This window comes from Tamandua tetradactyla, chromosome 2 (genome assembly GCF_023851605.1).
Source record: "Tamandua tetradactyla isolate mTamTet1 chromosome 2, mTamTet1.pri, whole genome shotgun sequence".
In the NCBI taxonomy this organism is placed as follows: Eukaryota; Metazoa; Chordata; class Mammalia; order Pilosa; family Myrmecophagidae; genus Tamandua; species Tamandua tetradactyla.
Window position 1 is genome coordinate 32098496 of NC_135328.1, and position 22256 is coordinate 32120751.

The 22256-nt window shown below is 37.3% G+C and overlaps 1 protein-coding gene and 1 pseudogene across 5 annotated transcripts in view; one reads left to right on the forward strand and one right to left on the reverse strand.

Moving 5' to 3' along the window:
- The window catches only part of KIAA1958 (KIAA1958 ortholog), a 284958-nt gene that overhangs the window by 81821 nt on the left and 180881 nt on the right, over nt 1-22256 (forward strand). The gene's annotated exons all lie outside the window — the stretch shown is intronic.
- Nucleotides 14227-17367, reverse strand: LOC143667662 (trafficking kinesin-binding protein 2 pseudogene; annotated as a pseudogene).

A 22256-nucleotide genomic window follows, 5' to 3' on the forward strand; every position in this document is an offset into this window, starting at 1 on the left:
TTCTTGTTGATTTCAAATCCTTTATCAGTGCTGGTAGATGCTTTCCCCATCTATATTTCCACATATCCAAAAGCCAACAAGATGTTACCAGTGGCTTGATTTTAGAGTCCAGAGGGATTAGCACAACTCTGAAGGAGAGAATTGCATGGGGTCGGGGTGGGAAGCTAGTTTTGAGAATAGGGTCTAGTTACATTGCTATTGATATAAAAGGTGGATGGAACCAAGGCTTAAAAAAGGATATGTGAAAACTCAGGAAACCAAAGCATAGGCACTAGAAATGGATGGCAAGAATTGGCTCTTTCTTCTATGCTCACAGGCCACCACTTAAAAATTCTTGGCTTTGACATGCCGCGTGTCAGATTTAGACACCTGTTGTAGTTTGTGCCACACCTCAGAATATATGGAGAGTATAACTGAGAGAGTTTATTTTCTTTCATGATGCTGTAAACAGAGAAACCTTCTTTCATAAGTATAGAGCTGTACCATCCAACAGAACTTTTTGCAGTGATGGAAGTGCTCTTTGTGCTATCAAATATGATGGCCACTAGCCAATGGTGGCTGTTCAGCACTTGGAATGTAGCTAAATAAAGAACTAAATAGTTATATTTGATTTTCATTATTTTAAATTTAAACTATTATGTGAAAAGAGATTTAGTGCATGTTTCTTTTTGATGTAATTTCCTAATCCTCATAGGATTGTACAGTTTTATTTCCTCTTGTGTTAGCTAGGGTTCTCTAGAGAAACAGAATCAACAGGAAATATCTGTAGACATGAAATTTATAAAAGTGTTTAACTTAACCATAGAAATGTAGATTCCAGGGTCTGTAGGGCAGGCCGCAAGCTGGTAACTCCAATGAAGCTCCTGAACAAACTCTCAGTAAAGGCTGGCTGGGCAACTGTGCGAATGTTAAGGGTCTATGCCAGTTTGAAAAGATGAATGTACTTTAGAAAGCCATGTTTTAATCCTAATTCCACTTTGTAAAGGCAGCTGTTTATTCTAATCCCTATTCAGTATTGTATGTTTGAAACTGTAATTAGATCATCTACCTGGAGATGTGACTCAATCAAGAGTGGTGGTTAAACTGGATTAGGTAGAAATGTGTCTCCATTCATTCGGGTAGGTCTTGATTAGCTTACTGGAATCCTATAGAAGAGGAAACATTTTGGAGAATGTGGGAGATTCTGAGAGAGCAGAACAATATAGCCACGAGAAGCAGAGAGTCTACCAGCTAGTGACCCTTGAAGATGAAGAAGGAAAATGCCTCCTGGAGAGCTTCATGAAATAGGAAGCCAGGAGAGAAAGCTAGCAGATGACATGGTGTTCACTGCATGCCCTTCCAGCCAAGACAGAAGCCCTGACTGTGTTTGCCATGTGCCTTTTCACTTGAGAGAGAAACCCTGAACTTCATCGGCCTTCTTGGATCAAGGTATCATTCCCTGGATGCCTTAGATTGGACATTTCTATTGGCTTGCTTTAATTGGGACATTTCCATGGCCTAAAAATTGTTAACTTGCAACTTACTAATAAAAACTGTCGACTTACAGCTTATTAAACTCCCCCTTTTTAAAAGCTGTTCTGTTCCTGGTATATTGCATTCCAACAGCTAGCAAACTAGAACAGGGTCCAAGTTCTGTAGGGCAGGCTGCTAGGTGGTGACTCCAATGAAGGGTCTGGATGAACTCCACAGGAGAGGCTCGCCAGCTGAATCAGGAAAAAATGTCTCTTCTGCATCCTCCTTAAAAGGCTTCCAGTGATTAGATTAAGTGTCACTCATTGCAGAAGACACTCCCCTTAGACACTTACAAATGCAGTCAGCTGTGAATGCAGCCAATGTAATCATGATTTAAGTCCATGAAATGTCCTCATAGCAACAGACAGGCCAGCACTTGCCTGACCAGACAAACAGGCACCGCCACCTGGCCAAGTTGACACATGAACCTGACCATGGCACCTCTAAATGAGGGAAGCCACTTCATGTCTTTGATTATTGTTGCCATTTTGCAGAAACATTGCATAACCAAAAATATGAACAAAAATTGAATTAACACAGACCCTTCCTAATCAAACGTCTTATTGTCCATATTTATCAAAGCGATTTCACTGAGTTTTAAGAAATCTCCCTTCGCACATCTCTGGGAGGTGCTAAAGGAGTTGAAATTATTACCTCTAACAAGCTTGGGAGATATATGTGATGAATTCATTCAGTCATGTTTATATACTGGCGTTCTCATCTCAACTGTTTAATAGACAGTATTGTCTAGATAATTACATTTTCCCACCTCAGTGTCTATATATTTAACAGTTCTCTTTGCCTGGAATTTTCTCTCCATTCCCTTTTATACAATTTGCTGATTCTATTTCTTAATTCTCATGTAAGAATCACCTTTTTAGAAAAGTCTTCCCAATAATACTAATCAAGTCTCTCCTATAATTCTCTGTCATAACATCTAGTTTGAGTTATTTTCTAGCCATTACCACATCTGTGATTATTTAGGATGTCTATTATTTCTTAAGCTTTTTCCCTGATAGACCTTCAGGCTTGCATATCCACTTACCTGTTAGACATTTGTTCACTGGTTTATTCTCAAATATTTATTGAATACCTACTGTGTGCCAGATGCTAAGAGGACAGACAAACCTGGCCTCTATCCTGCCCTTATGGGTTTACAAATTAAAGAGCAAATGATGACAAATACTTATAAATTATCTGACGTGCAAAGGAAGAAGCAAACGGTGATGGAGAGTGTACTGGTGGTCATAGGAGTGACGTTCTTTGGTTTAGTTTGGGCCTCTTGGGAGAAGTAACAGTAAAGTTAAGATCCATGGACCAAATAGGAAAAGGAGCATTTTGGGCATAAGGAATGGCTCTAAAACAGGAAAGAGTTTGGCATATTTAAGGAATGAAACAAAAAAAAGCAGTGTGACTAAAGGAAAGTAGCATAGAGTGAAATTGGAGAAGAAAGCAGGAGCTTGATTGTTTTGCCTTTCAGAGACCACAGTAATGGGAAGCTGTTGAAAGTTTTTTTTGTTTGTTTATTTTTATTGTTGTTCTGGTTTGTTTGTTTTTATTGTTGTTCTGCAGACAGTGGGAATCCATCCCAGGTCTCTGGAGTGGCAGGCGATAACTCTGCTTGCTGAGCCACTGTGGCCCACCCGATTGGAAGGTTTTAAGCTGGAGGTGAAATGGTCTTCTTTTATCTTTAGAAAGATAATTCTTCCTGCACTATATTATGCTCATGTCTATTTTTGAAAATTTAATTTTCCACCAATAATCTCATATAGAATTTTAAAATAATTTGATGAGCTTATATGAATTTGAAATATTAAGTAGATTACTTTTTTTCACTATTGGATTGCTTTTAGTGATGATTTATATACCTACTTCTTATTAAGTGAAAATATATGATTATTAATTTTCTTAGGATAAAAATTGTGCTTATGGGATGGTACAATGGTGACTCAGTGGCAGAATTCTCACCTGACATGCCAGAGACCTCGGTTTGATTCCTAGAGCCTCTGCCCATGCCAAAAAAAAAAAAAAAAAAAAAAATTGTGCTTATGACCACAGTTTTATACTTTCAGGTAGTTCAGGCATAACTTGTTTTATAAATTATATAAGAGAATTTTTACATTTTTCTGGCTTTCAGGGACATTTACAGTTTCCAATAGCTAAACAGATATAACCATGCTGGAAGTGTTTCAGTGATTATATATACTGAGTAGTAAGATTGCTTAGTCTAAAAAAGGACTACACAATATTAGGCTTTGGTTGTAATTGCCAGTCGTGCCTGCCAGAAATTAAGTTTAGCTTTTAGATGCCTGAAATTCTTAATATGTTTATCTCTAACTAAATTTCCGAATGTTGTGAAGCTGTCAGCAATTCTATTATATATGTTCAGCTTAGTTACAGCTAATGGGATATCATATAGCAAACAATTGTGCAACAACATGAGAAATGCCTAAGATAACAGGATATAAATAGTAATATTTAGTTTGATTATAACTTTGTTTAAACGGAAACTAAAGGACTCAAATACAAATAAAAGACTAGAAGGAAAAATACCAAAATGTTAACAGTGGACATCTATTAGGTAATGTGACACTCTTTTTCTTTTATTTTCCAATCAAAAAAATTGTCATGTATTACCTACTTAATGAGGAAAAGGGGACAGTTTTTTAATTTAGGAAAAAGAAACTTATCTGCAGGGATTTCAGGTGCATATTAATTTGCTTGTTCCATTCTTGATACTGAATTCAAGTTGGTTTTTCCACATTTGGTTGAACAGTTTTTACTTTTATAGAATATCACTTTAAAGTTAATAGAATTTTAAAAATATATCTTAGTTTTTTATTATTCTTTATAGGATGGATTTTACTCTAGTTAGAAACAAAAACAAATAAGAATCAAGGTATGAAAGTGTTGATGAGTTAAAACGTGACTTTGTTAATATTTGCTCGGTGTAAATCCAGTGAACGTCCCTGGGCACTGATGGCTGTTTGCTGCAGGCTGTGGCAACTGCTCCGTCTCTAGTGTCCCCCGCTGAGTGTCATAGGGACTTGGGGAGCAACTGGAGCAGAGTTGGAGGCTGAAGGCCTTGATACCCATGTTGCAAAGCTTTGTAAAGCTTTGGGGTTGCTGCTGCTGATGCTGCAGAGCCAAAACTAATGGACCATGTTTTAAGGGACATTCATATTCCTCTCATAGGAGACTGCTGACCTCAATAGATACCTTGGGGAGTCTGTCTGGATTTTAAATACTGAGCATTATCTAAACGGTTTTTGAAGTTTTTTAGCTTCTAGTGGTGACGGGGAGGTGAATTGAGTTCATGACTTAGGCTTGGATGTTCCAGAGTAAAACTGTCTTGATATCTCTGGGTGTCCTCAGGATGGGTCATAGGCAGAAGATTATAGTTAACAAAAGATTAGGCTCCAGTCTTCAAGTACTTTGCAAGGGTACCACAATTGAAGCCAGTTGCATCTTCAGTCTTCTATTTTCTTTTTGTAAAGGTTTTTTTTTTTAAGGAAAATAAACCACGCTTATCTTTCTTTCTTTTAAGTTTTTATTGTTGCAAGATGAAACAGAATTTGCCACTTTAATCATTTTCAGGTGTACAGTCCGTGGTATTAATTGCACTCACAGTGTTGTGGCAGCATCACCACTATTTCCTAAAAATTTTCATCCCTCCAACAGAAAACTCTATACCTGTTAAATAACACTTCCGTGTTAGCCCCTCTTCCCATCTTCTGGTAACCTCTAATCTGATTTTTGTCTCTATGAATTTGCCTATCTTAGATATTTCATATTAGTGGAATCATACAGTAGTTCTCCTTTTTGTATTTGGCATATTTCACTCGACAGTTTTCAAGGTTCATCCGTGTTGTAGCTTGTATCAGCACTTCATTCCTTTTTCTTGTCTGGATAATATTCCATTGCATGGATTTTGTTTAGCCATTTATCAGTTGATGACCACTGAATTGTTTCCACTTTGGGGCTATTAGTAATAACACTGTTATGAATATTGATGTACAGATAGATCTTTTCAGTTCTTTTAGATGTATACCTCGGAGCACTTTTTTCTTTTAATTAACTTTTGGAGAGGCATTCATAGGGGCATTTTTGGCCTTAAGCCAAAGGAAAATTCCATTTTTTTAAATATGACCTTTGTCCTTAATGGCCAGTGCCATATCTCTTATACTTTCTGTCACTGGGAAATATCTATGGATGCAAATAATCATTTCCATAGGCATTCACACGGGTAATCTATGTTAATAGACGATGCTGATATGTATATAAAACAGTGGTGGGATTACCACTGCATTTGGTAACCTAGCTCTAGAGAGAGGATTGTACCATCAAAAACTGGGTTTCTGGGTGGTGCAACAGTGGCTCAGTGGCAGAATTCTCGCCTGCCATGCCAGAGACCTGGGTTCGATTCCTGGTACCTGCCCATGTTAAAAAAAAAAACCAAAAACTAAAATATCCTGCAATTCTTAGCTAACAAAAAACAACTGGGTTTGCATTCAAGTAATCTTATTCCATAGTCTTAGTTAATTCCTTCAAGTCTTCTGGTGTGCAACTCTGTATAACATAAGCTTGCCCTGTGCCTTGATAAGCTAGTGTACCTTTCAGCTGAATGTCCATGAATTCATCATAATGGGACTTATTACTACACTCAAATGATAAACAAGAAAGTGGTGCATGGACATTTAAAAAAATTTTTTATTGTACACAACAAACGTACAAACATTCTTGACATACAAACATTCTATACATGGTGTACAATCAGTGGCTCACAATATCATCACATAGTTGTGTATTTATCACCAAGATCATTTTTTTTGAACAGTTGCATCTCTCCAGCAAAAGAAAGAAAAAAGAAAAAAACTCATACATGCTGTACCCCCTACCCCTCCCTCTCATTGACCACTAGTATTTCAATCTACTCAATTTATTTTAATATTTGTTCCCCTGTGATTTATTTTTTATCCATATTTTTACTCATCTATCCATACCGTAGATGAAAGGAGCATCAGACACAAGGTTTTCACAATCCCACAGTCACATTGCAAAAGCTATATCATTATACAATTATCTTCAAGAAACATGGCTACTGGAGCACAACTCTACAGTTTCAGGTATTACCCTCTAGCCACTCTAATACACCATAAACTAAAAAGGGGATATCTATATAATGTGTAAGACTAACTTCCAGGATAACCTCTTGACTCTGTTTGAAATCTCTCAGCCACTGACACTTTATTTTGTCTCATTTCTCTTTTCCCCCTTTTGGTTGAGAAAGTTTTCTCAATCCCTTGATACCCAGCTCATCCCAGGATTTCTATCCCACTTTGCCAGGGAGGTTTACACCCCTGGGAGTCATGTTCCATATAGCAGGGAGCAGTGAGTTTGCTTGCCATGTTGGCTTAGAGAGTGAGAGGCCACATCTGATCAACAAAAGAGGTTCTCTGGGGGTGACTCTTATGCATAATTTTAAATAGGCTTAGCCTGTCCTTTGCAGAGATTGGTTTCATAGGGGCAAACCCCAAGATAGAGGGCTTGGCCTATTGATTTTGTTGTCCCCACCACTTTTGAGAATATCAGGAATTCTCCAAATGGGGAAGTTGAATTTTTCCCTGTTTCTCCCCATTCCCCCAAGGAGACCTTGCAAATACTTCTTTATTCACTGTTCAAATCACTCTGGGATTTATCAGGGTGGTGCATGGACATTTAATACCAAGGAACAAAACTGTAACACGTCTTTTCTTTCTGCTACTTGATGGACAGATAATAATGGCTTTCAAAGTAATACTTAAAACTCATTGCAACAAAAGTTGGCTGTCACAATTTTTTTTTATTTGAGAAATAACTCATATAATAAGACATTATTACTTTTAACATAGATTTTTACTGGTTTTTGAATACTTGGTCCTTGTAAAACATGCAGGTAATACAGCAAAAATGAAGGCTCTGCAATAATCTTACCCCCACCCTGCCAAATTAAGCATTCCCTTCCAGATTTTTGAAGTATGCATGTAAGAGTATTTCACATTCAAGAATGTGTTGTTTCTGTTTTCATGTCAGTATATAAAGGCCATGATTTTAAAGGGTGCATAATATTCTGTGGTATAAATACATGCTTTTCTTTCTACTTTATGCCATTTATACACTGTGTCAGTTAATATCCTTATATGAAGTACCTAGTATTTCCTTGGGATAACTTCCTAAAAAAAAATCCTGGATCAGTAAGTACACACATTGAAAAATACATGCAGGAGAGACAGCAGAAAATAGCAGCTGAGTACAGAGTTTTGGGCACCATTTGCCTGGATTTGACCTCGGCTTTTACATTTACCAGCTCTGTAACTTTAGGCAAATTATTTAACCTCTCTGCACTTCAGTTCTCATTTATAAAGTGGAGATAATAATAATGGCACTTATGTCATGATTGAAGTCATTGCAGAGCTACGAAAGCTCTGAAGCTTGACAGGGCAAAGATCCTAGCAAGGACTCTCAGAGAGTTGAGGCTGACATTTGGCTCTGATCTTTCCCTCAAAGCTTTTGCCAGTTCAGAAGCAACAGTTGACAGAAGTAGAAACTGAATAGAAGGCAGTGCTATAAAAGAATACTGATAGTCTGCTAGAGCTGAAATGGAGTGGGAATTGCAGTTTGAAGCCCATCAAGAAAGAAGGATAAATGCCTTAAGCTTTCAGTTGGAACAGGAAGGGGACTGGAAATAGTCAAGCCAGTGCACAAGCTGAAAGAATTAGTAAGCTGGAAGATAGGTCAGATAAAATATCCAGACTAAAGCTCTGCTTACAGAGAAATTCATAGCCTTAAATAAAGATTTTAGAAATGATAAAAGGTTGAAAAATCAATTGTCCAAGCATCTCTCATAAAATAATGGAAAAAGAACAGCAAAGAAAGTCAAAGGAATAAATAGTAAAAATAAAAAGAGAAAAGAGAAAGTGGAAAACTGGCTTCTAATAGAAATACATAGCAAAATTTTTTTATTTTTGTTTTCTATTTAAAGATTAAAAATAAAGCCCTGATAATCAGGACTGATATTAGTAATGAAAAGAGGATGCCGCTGCGTTCATGTTATAGATATTTAAGAGATCATAAGAGGAAATATTTTCTTAATATATGTCTGACTAAGACCATGCATACATACACACAGTACACACACAACAAAAAATTTTCAACTTGTCATTTGTATTTATGGTTTTGTTTAATATGTTTTTTTGCCATAAAAATTTTATTTTTGTGTTTATTTGGTTGAATTTATCACTGCCTTCACAGGCTATAGGACAAAAATCATGTGATAATCATAATATGTGCAGTGTGAAAGTATTTAATAAAATTGAACATTAACTCATGATTAAAAAATATGTAATAAATTAAAAACAGAGGAGACTGTCTTTAATCTAATAAAGAGTATTTATCAAAACCTCTGTGAGCGCACATCATGCTTAAAGAAAAATCGAACCTGGGTCTCCAGGATGGCAGGTGAGAATTCTGTCACTAAGCCACCATTGCACCGCCCCAAAATGACATTTATAGTACATTAAAAAAAACAAAACTTAGAAGGAAATTAAATAAAATATATAGGACCTTCATTGAGAGCTATAAAATATTGAGAAAAGTTAATGAAATCTTCAGTATTTGAGGGATATATAATGTTTTTAAATTAGAGGCCTCAACAATTTAAAGAGGAGAGACTTTAGAGACATTTCAGAAAGAAGTAAATGATAGTTGTGTGAAAGGTTTACTTACTCAAGAAAATATTTGTTGAACACTTACTGTGTGCCAGGCATTGTTATGTTGACTGGAATTACCAAAATAAGACAGGGAAGGTATGAATATGCAGGTAGGTGGTGGAGTGACAGATTGGTGTGTGGCAGCCACACCAAGGGAAGTGCATTTTGAGAAGAGAAAGTGAGAAGAGGAGCTGCGGTCAGAGGCTTTTCACAATAAATAGAAGATACCAAACTAGAAGGACCACAGTTTCCAAAAGATCAGCTTTAAAAATGTCAGGCATGGGAATGCCTGTATGTGACAAGGGCTATTAAAGTAAGGTTCTTGAAAGACTGAAAAGGTAAGGTGCCAACCACCTTGCCACTTGGGATTTAATTTTTACAAGCTTTCACCTGCTGATTATTCATCCTGTTACCAAACCTTATATATCAGTGTGTCTTACATCTCCTACTTAGAGGATATATAGTTTTTGTAGGTCAATGGAACATTTGTAAAATGTTTTCATTTTATAAAGAATCATTACATTTTACTTGGCCACAGAGAAATCCTTAAAAAAATTTTTTTTAATTTAAAAGCTTTTTGCAATTTCCCTTAATCATATTTAATAAATTTAGAAGTAAACAATGATAAAAATCTATTTAAAAATTAATAAAACAACAACACACACAGAGACCTGGAGAACCCTTAGACTAAAGAGAAAATCAAAAGGAAAATTTAAAACTGTCTAAAAGCAATAAGATATGAATATTTCATTCCAAACTCATGGGACACAGTGAAAACTGACTCAGAAGTAATTTTATGGTCTGAAGTGCTTTCTTAGTGAAAGATGACAAAAACAAAGGAACTATGTACTCATCTTAAGCTATTAGAGAAAATAAGAATAAATAAAGAAAAAAGCTGAAATTAATAAAATAGGAAACAGAAAAAGAAAAAAAGGAAAAGGGTAAAAAACCCTAAAGCTAATTCTGTCTATTATGACTGTTAGAATAAATGAACCTGGTGGACAGTGCAAAAATAAATAAATAAATAAATAAATAAAATAAATAAATAAAAAGAAAAATAACTGCCCCAATTTTAATAAATAAATGAACCTTTCATGAGTCAATTAAGGGAAAAAGAACAAAAATTTGTCTCTTACATTATATTCGATCCTGGTCAATAAGTTTGAAAATCTAGAGATCTCCTATCAAAATTTTGAAATTGCTGATATTGAGCCAAACTCTGTGGAAAACATAAATGAAACAAATGCTACAGAAGAAATGGGAAAGGCAGCTAAAATTGTGCCATTGAATAAGTTATTAGAACCAGATGAATTGATACTGCTTTGTTGGTTAGAGTAATATTCCTATCATTTTTTAAAAGCACCTTGATATGTCATTCATGTGCCATACAATTTACCTGTTTAAGTGTACAATTATGTACAATTCAATATTTTTTAAGTATATTCACAAAGTCATGCAACTGTCATCACTATCTAATTCTAGAACATTTTCACCACCCTGGAAAGAAACCTCTTACCTGTTAGCAGTAACTCTCCATTGCTCCTTTGACCCTTAATTAGGTGATGGTTTCACAAATATGACACAATAAGCAACAGAAGAAAAAATATTTTAAAAATTAAAACATTTGTGCTTTAGAAATACTATTAAGAAAGCGAAAAGACCACCACAAAATGGAAGAAAATATTTGCAAATCGTATATCTGATAGGGGACTAATACATATATTAAAAACTCTTACAGTTCAACGATAAAAAGACGAATAACCCAATTTTAAAAATGGTCAAAGGATTTGAATAGACGTTTCTACAAAGAACATATCCAAATGGGCATAGAGTACACAAAAAGATGCTCAACAGCATTAGTTTAGAACATCTAGAACAATTTGGAGTGATGATGAGAATAGGTACCTTTATTTTTAATATTTAACAGAAATCTCTTGTTCCAGGTTTAAAATTTTATACTTTTTGATAAATATTATTTATTGAGTTAACGAATTTTCCTTCTAACATTTAAGTAGATGAAACAGCTGTCAAATCAGAGAATTAAATGGGGGAAAAAGTCAGATGAAAAGCGATCCTAAAAATTAAAGCAGAAATGATACTGATGGAGCTGCTAGATATTCTTATATTCAGACAAAAAAATATTTTTCCTAGATACATCCCGAATCAATGTGCTAGACCAAAACAAGAAAAACATTGTGATATGTAACAGAGCCTGCAAAATCTGAAAAATACTGAGACACCCTTGGGCAAGCCCAAATCAGTGTCACTGGGTTCCCTGGGGCAGGTGTGTGTTTTACAACGAAAGCCTTTCCTTCAGAAAGTATGCCAGTTCATCAAAAATCAGAAAACCTACTCTTCTTAGCATTGTTTAGAATGTTCCTTTTGTTAAAGGTTGAGATCATAGGATAGATTAGTTGTCTTGTGAATATTATACTCTTGAATATATACAGTGAATATGAGTGTATTCTTATGAATTTTTTCTTAATACGTTGGTATTCACTAAATTTCAAACTGAGTTCAAAGATTTCCCAATATGGTCAAGAATCCAGGCCATGAATATGAATATATGCTGACAAAATATGAGTATATTCTTAATGAATATATTGATATTCATTGGATTTTTTAAAATATATTCATTAGATTTTAAACCAGGTTAAAAATGTCCCAATATGGTCAGGAACTTAGCTTATGAATATGAATATAAACTCATGAAAATGGTCATGAATATATTCATATTCATTAATTTTTAAACTTCTTTTAAAAGTTTTCCCAGTAGGGCAAAGAAAAATATATTCATGAATGCATTTATAAGGAGAATATGTTCATGAATATCATCCTTATAAGAATATATTCACATTCATTGAATATATTCAAGAAGAATACAGTCATAAGAAGAATAAACCGCTTTATAATCCTACGCTTTTGAAAAGTTAAATACTTTCTAAAATGCTGCTGTGAAGCAAAGAAAAGCTGGTCTATTAAACTTTACTGAAATCTTTAAAAGGTGAAAAAGTTTTTGATAAACTGGTCAACTTGGTATGTTCAGTTAATTGATCCAGTTATGAATTGGCTCCTAGTGAATAGTTTTTGGCAAAATGATTTAGAACCCTGAGTTGAACCATTATTTATTACAGTATTTACTCTGGGAAAACCAAGGCAAAAGAAAGGTGATATGGAATACAGGTAGGCTATCTAAACATCCAGAGTGACTAATCAGTACTCAAAGTGCTGATTAATGACACTAAAGAAATGATGCAACTGTAAGAAGGGAGGACTGCCAGTACTGCATGACATCCAAGTAGCAGGGGACTTAGGATAGTGATATGAGTGGGCCAGGCAGTGATACTACAGCCAGACATTGTTATTTCCAGTTCCTATTCATCTCCTTTGAACTCACATTCATGAGACTAACTTAGTGATGAAAAGCATGGCATCTGTAGTTGGACTACCTTCCTTTGAAACCAGATTTCATTTGCCAGCCCAGCACTTGGACCACATCCCTTAACCTCTCTACACCTGAGTCTTTGTTTAAAATTGAGGTTAATTTACATACTGAAATGAAATGCGCAAATCTTAAGTGTTTGCAGATTTATAAATTCTTACATATGTATATACCTGTGTAAACACCACTTAGATCAAAAGTAGAAGCAGAAGATGGAGCATCACCCCAGAAAGTTTCCTTGAGTCCCTGCTTAGTGAATACTCACCCTCTGGAAGTAACCACTCTTCTGACTCCTATCACAAAGATTGTTTTGCTTGTTCTTGAAATTCATATTCATGGAATACACAGTATGTTCTCTTCTGTGCCTTTCTTTCACAGAACATAGTATTCTGAAGTTCATTTATTGTACTTGTGCATATCAGTAGTATCTTCTTTTTATTGCTGTTGTTTGTATGAATATGCACCAAATTTTTCATCCATCCTCCTGATTTGTAGGTAGTTTCTGGTTTTTGGCTGTTAGGAATAACAGCTACTGTTTATGGTTTTGAGATTTTTGTGGGCTCATATGCTCACTTCTCAAAGACTTTTTTTTTTCAAGGACAAGACAAATGTATTTTATTTTTATTTTACATTAAAAACACAAACACGATATCAATTTCAAAGCAGGCACTTGGATTTTACATTAGTTTATAATAATTTAATGTGCCTCAGAATTTTTGTGCAAATACATGTCATTTTTCATTAAAAATATGCATAGTACACTTTGGAAAAAGTTTAGTTGCTATGATCTTTCCTTACAAAAGATTTTTACGTATATAAATAAATAACATCCCCTAATTCCTATTGATTGCACTTCTGGTTTAACTCCTTTCAGCATCTAAGAAAATCTGAGAGACATGCAATTGTGTTTGTATTCCTTAGCCACTGACTTTTCCAGGAAAAAATATTCTGGAAACAAAATTTCCTTCATTTCAAATCACCCATATCTTCCTTCTTAACTAATTCCCTCCCACCCCACCCATGTTGTTTTTTTTTTTGATGTGTTGTACAAAAGTACAAATTTAAAAAATGAACACCTAGATGTCTATTAATTGCCACCACAACAAGAATTTGGGTGATATTTGTGATTTCAGTGGCTCAGAGGCCTGAAAACTGAAAGGAAAAAGGGAGTCGCAAATTCTGATATTATTAAAAGAGGTAAAATTTCTTGTTTTGTTAATGTTGTGAACATGCCATTGATAGATGGTAGTTTAACCAGACATTAACAGGTAAAACATATAAGCTATCTCACTATGTCTTAATAACAGACTGAGTTCACCCTACCAATCCTTTAAAACTGCTTTCTTAAAGCAAGAGGGAAAGCGGCTTCTTTTCTCCTTTCATCTTGCTAACCTATGTTCTTCCTCATTATCTGTAAAAGTAAATGTGCTGACAAGTTCAGCATTTTTGGTATATTTCAGTATTACCGAATTTATATTGTATTCACTTATTTTCAAAATAAGAAAACGCAATTGAAAGAGGGTATTTAATTTTTCTTTTTCTGTCTCCACTCATGACCTTTCACATACACTTTCAATTTTCAGACCTTGTCTACTGGGGCTTCATCTCAATTCCATTTCCGTCCCTCCACTTTACCCTTTCCCACATTCACAATCCTTTTGCAACATTCATTTTCTGTCAAGTCAGGCCAGACAACGTGTATCAGTGAGTGTCTATCCTTCATGTGCTAATTTGTATAAGAGGCCAGTAATTGCTGAGCCTCATTCCTCCTTCAGGATACTCATTTTGGCTGAGAATGTGCAAACTGGGGTACCAAAGTTACCCATCATAACAGGAAGACTCTGATTCCTCCTCTGCCCAGCTAGTAAACTGCTACCTGATTTTAAGTAAACAGTAGAGTCTGGTCTTTTAAGATTGATTTCTGCCTCTTGGCTCCTTCCATTTTCCTGCACATCCAGAGTCTTAACCACTCTGGCTATCCCCAGTCTCTTCAGCCTTTCCACTAAATTCATCTTCAACTGGCCAATATCAGGAGAGTTTTGGGAAGGTCTCAAGCCATACATCTCCTGGAGCAATGTCTCAGCTGGCCGGGAAGCCAAAAAATTTTCAGAGAGATGTGCTCGAGACTCAAAGGGCAAAGGAGAAGGGCAAGGAGAGTGAGACGGTGAATTTGGTGGAGTGGAAGGAATAGTCAAGGCCTTGGGGAGAGGCAAGAGGAGGGATTTCTCTGAAATGGGGCTGTGGTACACTTTGGCGGAGATTCCTCGCTCTTGCAGAAGTTTGGCCAAGCTCCTGGTGCTACTGAAGGTTATAGTAGAATCTCGTCGGTTGGTGATGGATTCACCAATGCTGAGTCTATAGGACATGGCAGGAGAATTCACAGCTGGGCCTGAAGCACTGTTACTATTACTAGTTCCACAGGATAATGAAGGGAACCCAGAGCTGGGGGTGACCTGAGTGATGTCAGAGGGATGCAGTATCCTACAGGTGGTGAATGTGAATGTTGAATTTGTACACGACAGACACTTTCCTGGGTTTGAGGCTGCAGCTGCTGAAGTAATGGGTGGTAGCAAGATCCCTGTTGATGGCTTAGATATTGCAGGTTTCTGTTCCACTTGAAGAGGCTCCTGAACCTGAAAAGTGATACCCTCCTCTTCATCCTCTTCGAAATCTAAGAGGTGATAGATGGTATCATTGGGCAACTGGGTAAAGCCTTTAGTGATGACACCTGGTCGTGGATCAAGAATGGTTCCCAGGTTTGGTTGAGCAAGTTGCTGCCAATGGTACAGAGTTTGTGATCCTTCAAGGGGCTTGACAGTTTGCAATTTTTCTGGCATAAAACCTCGAAGGCAAATGGCACTGCTGAGGTCAGTGATCTCTGACTGGCTGGTGCAGAGAGAGACAAGGCTGTCTGTGGGTGTGCCACAGCCACTAACCCCTTCTTTCTGGTTAGCCAGAACCTGGATCTTTCGTTCCCATTCTTCAGCAAAGAACTGCTTCTCACTTAAATAATTTTGTCGATGCAGACTAAGGCGGTGCAGTGCTGTAGCCAAATCACTATCTCCAGAGGGTTCTGGTTCACCCATCTTCTGAGAATTCCCTGGAACTTCTTTCAACTTGCTCCCCTGGTTCAGAAATGTTTCATCCTCTGCTTGCTGAAAACCAGACTCATAAAGTTTTGCTGTCATGATAACACTTGAGTGGTTGGAGCCTGGAATGGGTAGCATGGCTGGGAATGGGACAGAGTGGCCCCGTGTGTCATTGGCAACCTTGACTGTATCAAATATCCGTTTCTGTTGGACTTTTTGTTTAAAGAGAGAAGATTCTTCATCCAAACTTAACTTTTTACGCATGGTCCCCTCAATCTCAGATGCAAGAGATTCCCCAGTAAAAGCTCCATATGACTGAGACAAGTAGAGATGAGCAGCAGGGCTAGATCTACTACGAAGTTCCTTTATTTCTTCTTGGGATTCATGTAACATTCCCAGACATTCCATATTCCTGTCTTGTAACTCATGTAGCTCCATTGTTAGTTGTCTTTGAGCATCCTTGGAAGCTCGTAAGTGAAGTCTCAGTTCTTCTTTCTCAATCACATGTTCTTTAAGTTTGTGCTGAAGATCTACAATTTGAGACAGGAGAGAAGATATCTCTTCTTGGTATCGAATCAGTTCATCACTCTTTCCTGACAATTCTTCAGTCATTCTGGACATCTGAGCATTTGTTTCACGAAGTTCTTTAACACAGTCACTGACAAGTTATTGTTCCTTCTCTTCATAGGTAATAGTTTCTGTTTTTATGTGACAAGCCTTTGACCAAAGAACCATATTCTCTTCTTCCAGTTCTTTGAGCTTTTCTTGTAGCATGTCCAACTGTAGCAGACCTTGAGATAAGCTAAATGACTCATTGAATCGAAGAGGTATAGAACAGCTGGAATCAGTTTCACTCTCTTCAGAAGCAATGTAGACAATTCAAAGTAACTCATCTTTCTTGGATAATTCATGTTGCAGCTGATTAACTTGATCAAAGGCTTGTCCCAGTTGCTCCTCCAGGGCTTCATTCTGTTCAGACAAGACATGGTTCCGCTTTAAGAGAGCTTGTCCAATTCAAGCAGCTAGCTCCAGATCACGATCCCTCTCAGCCAGGAGATGTGTAACCATGTCGATGTCATTGTAAGTTTTGGTCATCTGCTCCACCCTGTCTGTTCCTAGAATCATATAACAGAAAATCTCTTCAGCAAGGACTGGAGAGAGGGCATCAGATGCATATTAGTGCTACTGTGTGGACTGTGTCCAGTCTTGGTTTTCATATAGAAAGAGAGAATCCACTCTTAGCTTATACTGGGGTAGCTGATCTTCTAGCAGGCTCACCAGCTCAACTTCAGGGAGGTCCTCATTGGAGCAGACATCAGTGATGCTCTCCGAGTCTCTATGATTGATATTCATGAGGTTTTCTTCACCTGTTGGTGGTGTAGTAGTGGCATTCTGGAATTGACTCATGCAGGATCCTTTCTTGCTTTGGTTGAAGACAGCTTTGGTATGAGTCAGAGTAAAGGAAATCCATCAAGCCATTCAAAAAAGAAATGGATCTGGTCATATGTATGTTTTTTCTTTTAAACAAATTTTCTGATGAGTCAAATGACATCTGGAGCAGTGAACGCTGTCATGTGATTATCATACTTTGGATAATCGTGACCCAGTGACATCTCTTTCAATACATTAGATGAGGCTGGTTAAATTTTCTCAGTTGACTTCTGTTATGGGGAATAATTTAACTTAGTATCTGGGAGGATATGGGAATGGCCTGGCGTCCTCTGCCCACCGCCTGTGCTCGATCAGAGAAGTCCCTAAAGTGTCTGCAGAGTGAGAGCAGTTGCTGGGGTTACTGCCATGCCGCTAACCACCCGGCGTAGCAGGAACCTGCAGGCGACTTCACAACATCTTCATTCAGCGACCTCGGTTCTGCAGCAACACCCAGTCAATGGCAGCCCCCACACAACTTCAAAGACTTTTTTGATGAAATTATATTATATATTGTGTATTAAATACCTATTAGATATTAAGTAGCACATCTGCTAGGTTTTCAGATAGATGTACTAGATAAAAGTATAGTTTTAGTAATGAAATAGAAAATTAAATAAAATATAACTAAAAGGACCGTTACCTCGTATTTATTAATGGCATTAGTTAAGATAAGGAATGGAGAAGGTTGAATGGAGTTAGCTTGGAAGGGGCCATGTAGGCCATTCAGAGATCAGTACCTTGTCCTCTTAATGAAGCTCCAGATATTAGGTACTTAACATACCTTCTGTTGTTGTTTTTCTACTTTTTGTGTGTGTGTGTGAAAAAATAACATATGTACAAGTGGTTATACAACAGATTTTAAAGTTTGGTGTGGGTTACAGTTCCATGGTTTTTCATTTTTTCTTCTAGCTGCTCTGAGATGCTGGAGACCAACAGAAATATCAGTATATTGATTTAGCAGTCATATTCGTTTTTTAAATCCTATCTTCTCTATTAATACTCTTTTTTGCGTGTAAAAACAACATATATACAAAAAAGGAATAAATTTCAAAGTGCATTGCAACAGTTAGTTGTAGAATGATTTCAGAGTTTGGTATGGGTTACAATTCCACAATTTTAGATTTTTATTTCTAGCTGCTGTAAGGTACTGGAGACTAAAAAAAATAGCAATATAACACTCATACTCATTTGTTAAACCCAACCTTTTCTGTATAGCTCCACTATCACCTTTAATCTTTCTCCCATTCTTTAGGGGTGTTTGGGAGTTGTAACTAGCTGGTATTCTGGAGAGGCTGGCCTCTCTGTATTTCAGGACTTACCTGGTCCAGGGACCCATCTGGGTTGTAGGTTTCTGGAAACTTACCCTAGTGCATGGATCCTTTGTAGAATCTTATATAATGCCTTAGGTATTCTTTAGGTTTGGTAGAAATGGTTTTGATTGGGGTTTGGTAAGCTATGATAGGTAGCAATGTCTAACTGAAGCTGTGTAAGAGTGACCTCCAGAGTAGCCTCTCGACTCTATTTGAACTCTCTCAGTCACTAATACCTTATTTGTTACCCTTCTTTCCCCCCTTTTGGTTAGGATGGCATTGTTGATCCCACAGTGCCAGGGCTAGACTCATCCCTGGTGGTCATCTCCCATGCCATCAGGCCATACCTTCTGTTTTAATGTTCTCAGTAACATTGAGAGAAGTGGGTGCTACTTATATCAAATTGTAAATACATATGGAGTATGCCTAGGAGGCACACCTCTCCCACCTACCCCCCCCATGTCTTTCTTGCCATAGCATAACTTGATATATTTTTAAACTTGTTGCTGATGTTTACCATTTTCTTTCCTTCCTTCTTTCTTTTTTTTTTTTTTTTTTTTGCATGGGCAGGCATCGGAAATCGAACCCGGGTCTCTGGCATCGCAGGCAGGAATTCTTCCTGCTGAGCCACCATGGCCCGCCCTTTACTATTTTCTTTTGTACACTTTGGTAGTATTTTGGGGCTGAGGAGTCAAGTCCAGTTACCATCTGTAAAATGAAGGGAAACTGGGAAGTCACATGGCTTGTTTTTTGAGTTTCTTCATCTTGGTGTTTTGATGTTTAAGAAGAAATTGAGACTTCAGACAGCTTGCCTGTCCTGAGGTCCTGTAAAATCAAGCATCTTCATGGTCTTTGTCCACCTTAAGCAGATGGAAACTCTAGGCAGCGTGAATGCTGCTTACCCAGAGGCTAATTGCCACCCACAACCCAAAATACATTACAGCCACGTCCTTTAGAAAAACAGATCCAAATGTTATTAAAATCTTTTAAACATTCTATTGGTTCTCAGAACTAGTCATCTACTTCACATGTATATCTGAGCAAAAAGTTAACCATTAAAATGTAACTAGATACTTCCGGAGAAGATGGCGGCTTAGTAAGACGCGCGGGTCTTAGTTCCTCCTCCAGAAAAGCAACTAAAGAAACAGAACCAATACAAAACAGCTCCCGGAGTCACAACAGAGACCAAAAAGACAGCACACCCCATTCTGGAACAGCTGAACGGGCAGGGAGAATCTGCTGCGGTGAGATACCCGAGGGGCGCGCGTTTTCCCGGCCGGGGCGGCTGGCGACTGGAGTCCCCTCCACGCACGTGGCTCCCCGGTCTGACTGGGAACGTTGGATAGCGGGGCCCTCCCGTCACACTTGGCGTTTCGGGCCAGCTGGGCAATTAGGACCGGCACTCTCCCAAGCCGTGGCGGCCAGCGACCCCCGCCTCCACGCGCGGTTTCCTGGCCGACTGCCGTGCAGACAGACGAGCGCCACCTGCTGGGCAGGAAAAGAAAAACAGAGCCCAGAGATTTCACAGAAAAACCTTTCAACCAGCTGGGTCCCACACCCAGGGAAATCTGATCAAATGCCCAGACACCAGCAGAAAATAATGGATGACGCTCGGAAAATTGAAGATATGGCCCAGTCAAAGGAACAAACCAGTAGTTCAAATGAGATACAGGAGCTGAGACAACTAATGCTGAATATATGAACAGAAATGGAAAAACTCTTCAAAAACCAAATCAATAAATTGAGGGAGGACATGAAGAAGACATGGGCTGAACAAAAAGAAGAAATAGAAAATCTGAAAAAAACAAATCACAGAACTTATGGAAGTGAAGGACAAAGAAGAAAAAATGGAAAAAACAATGGATACCTACAATGGTAGATCTAAAGAGACAGAAGCTACAATTAGTGAACTGGAGGATGGAACATCTGAATTCCAAAAAGAAACAGAAACTATAGGGAAAAGAATGGAAAAACTTGAGCAGGGGATCAGGGAACTGAATGACAATATGAAGCGCACAAATATACGTGTTGTGGGTGTCCCAGAAGGAGAAGAGAAGGGAAAAGGAGGAGAAAAACTAATGGAAGAAATTATCACTGAAAATTTCCCAACTCTTATGAAAGACCTAAATTTGCAGATCCAAGAAGTGCAGCGCACCCCAAAGAGAATAGACCCAAATAGGCATTCTCCAAGACACTTACTAGTTAGAATGTCAGAGGTCAAAGAGAAAGAGAGGATCTTGAAAGCAGCAAGAGAAAAACAATCTGTCACATACAAGGGAAACCCAATAAGACTATGTGTAGATTTCTCAGCAGAAACCATGGAAGCTAGAAGACAGTGGGATGATATATTTAAATTACTAAAAGAGAAAAACTGCCAACCAAGACTCCTATATCCAGCAAAATTGTCCTTCAAAAATGAAGGAGAAATTAAAACATTTATAGACAAAAAGTCACTGAGAGAATTTGTGACCAAGAGACCAGCTCTGCAAGAAATACTAAAGGGAGCACTAGAGTCAGATACGAAAAGACAGAAGAGAGAGGTATGGAGTAAAGTGTAGAAAGAAGGAAAATCAGATATGATATATATAATACAAAAGCCAAAATGGTAGAGGAAAATATTATCCAAACAGTAATAATACTAAAAGTTAATGGACTGAATTTCCCAATCAAAAGACATAGAATGGCAGAATGGATTACGACCCAGCAATACCACTGCTAGGTATCTACTCAAGGGACTTAAGGGCAAAGACACAGACGGGCATTTGCACACCAGTGTTTATAGCAGCATTATCTACAATTGCAAAGAGATGGAAACAGCCAAAGTGTTCATCAACAGACGAGTGGCTAAACAAACTGTGGCGTATACCTACGATGGAATATTATGCAGCTTTAAGACAGACTAAACTTATGAAGCATGTAATAACATGGATGGACCTAGAGAACATTATGCTGAGTGAGTCTAGCCCAAAACTAAAGAACAAATAGTGTAAGGTCCCACTGATGTGAACCGACATTCGAGAATCAGCTTGAAATGTATCATTGGTAACAGAGACCAGCAGGAGTTAGAAACAGGGTAAGATAATGGGTAATTGGAGCTGAAGGGATACAGACTGTGCAACAGGACTAGATACAAAAACTCAAAAATGGACAGCACAATAATACCTAAGTGTAATGTAACTAGGTTGGAACACTGAATGAAGCTGCACCTGAAATATGGTTTTTTGTTTGTTTGTGTGTTTGTATCTTTTGTTTTTGTTTTTTTTCTTTTTCCTTTTTATATATATATATTTTTTATTAGTATTATTTTAATTCTCTTCTCTATATTAACATTCTATATCTTTTTCTGCTGTTTTGCTAGTTCTTTTCCTAAATCAATGCAAATGTACTAAGAAATGATGATCATACATCTATGTGATACTAAGAATTACTGAGTGCATTTGTAGAATGGAATGATTTCTAAATGTTGTGTTAATTTCTTTTCTTTTTTTTGATTAATAAAAAAATTAAAAAAAAATGTAACTAGATGCTGAGTGGGCCAGATCTAGTGTATATCTTGGTTATATAGTGTTTTTCATGTGACATTAATTTTCTGATGTTTGTGCAAAGAATTCTGTCAAATACTTAACTCCTTCATTACATTTCCTACCAAAGTATGAGATTAAGTCAAAACTCTCTCCGATTAATATTTGCTGTACCATAGCTAGATCTAGCACAATTTATTGTA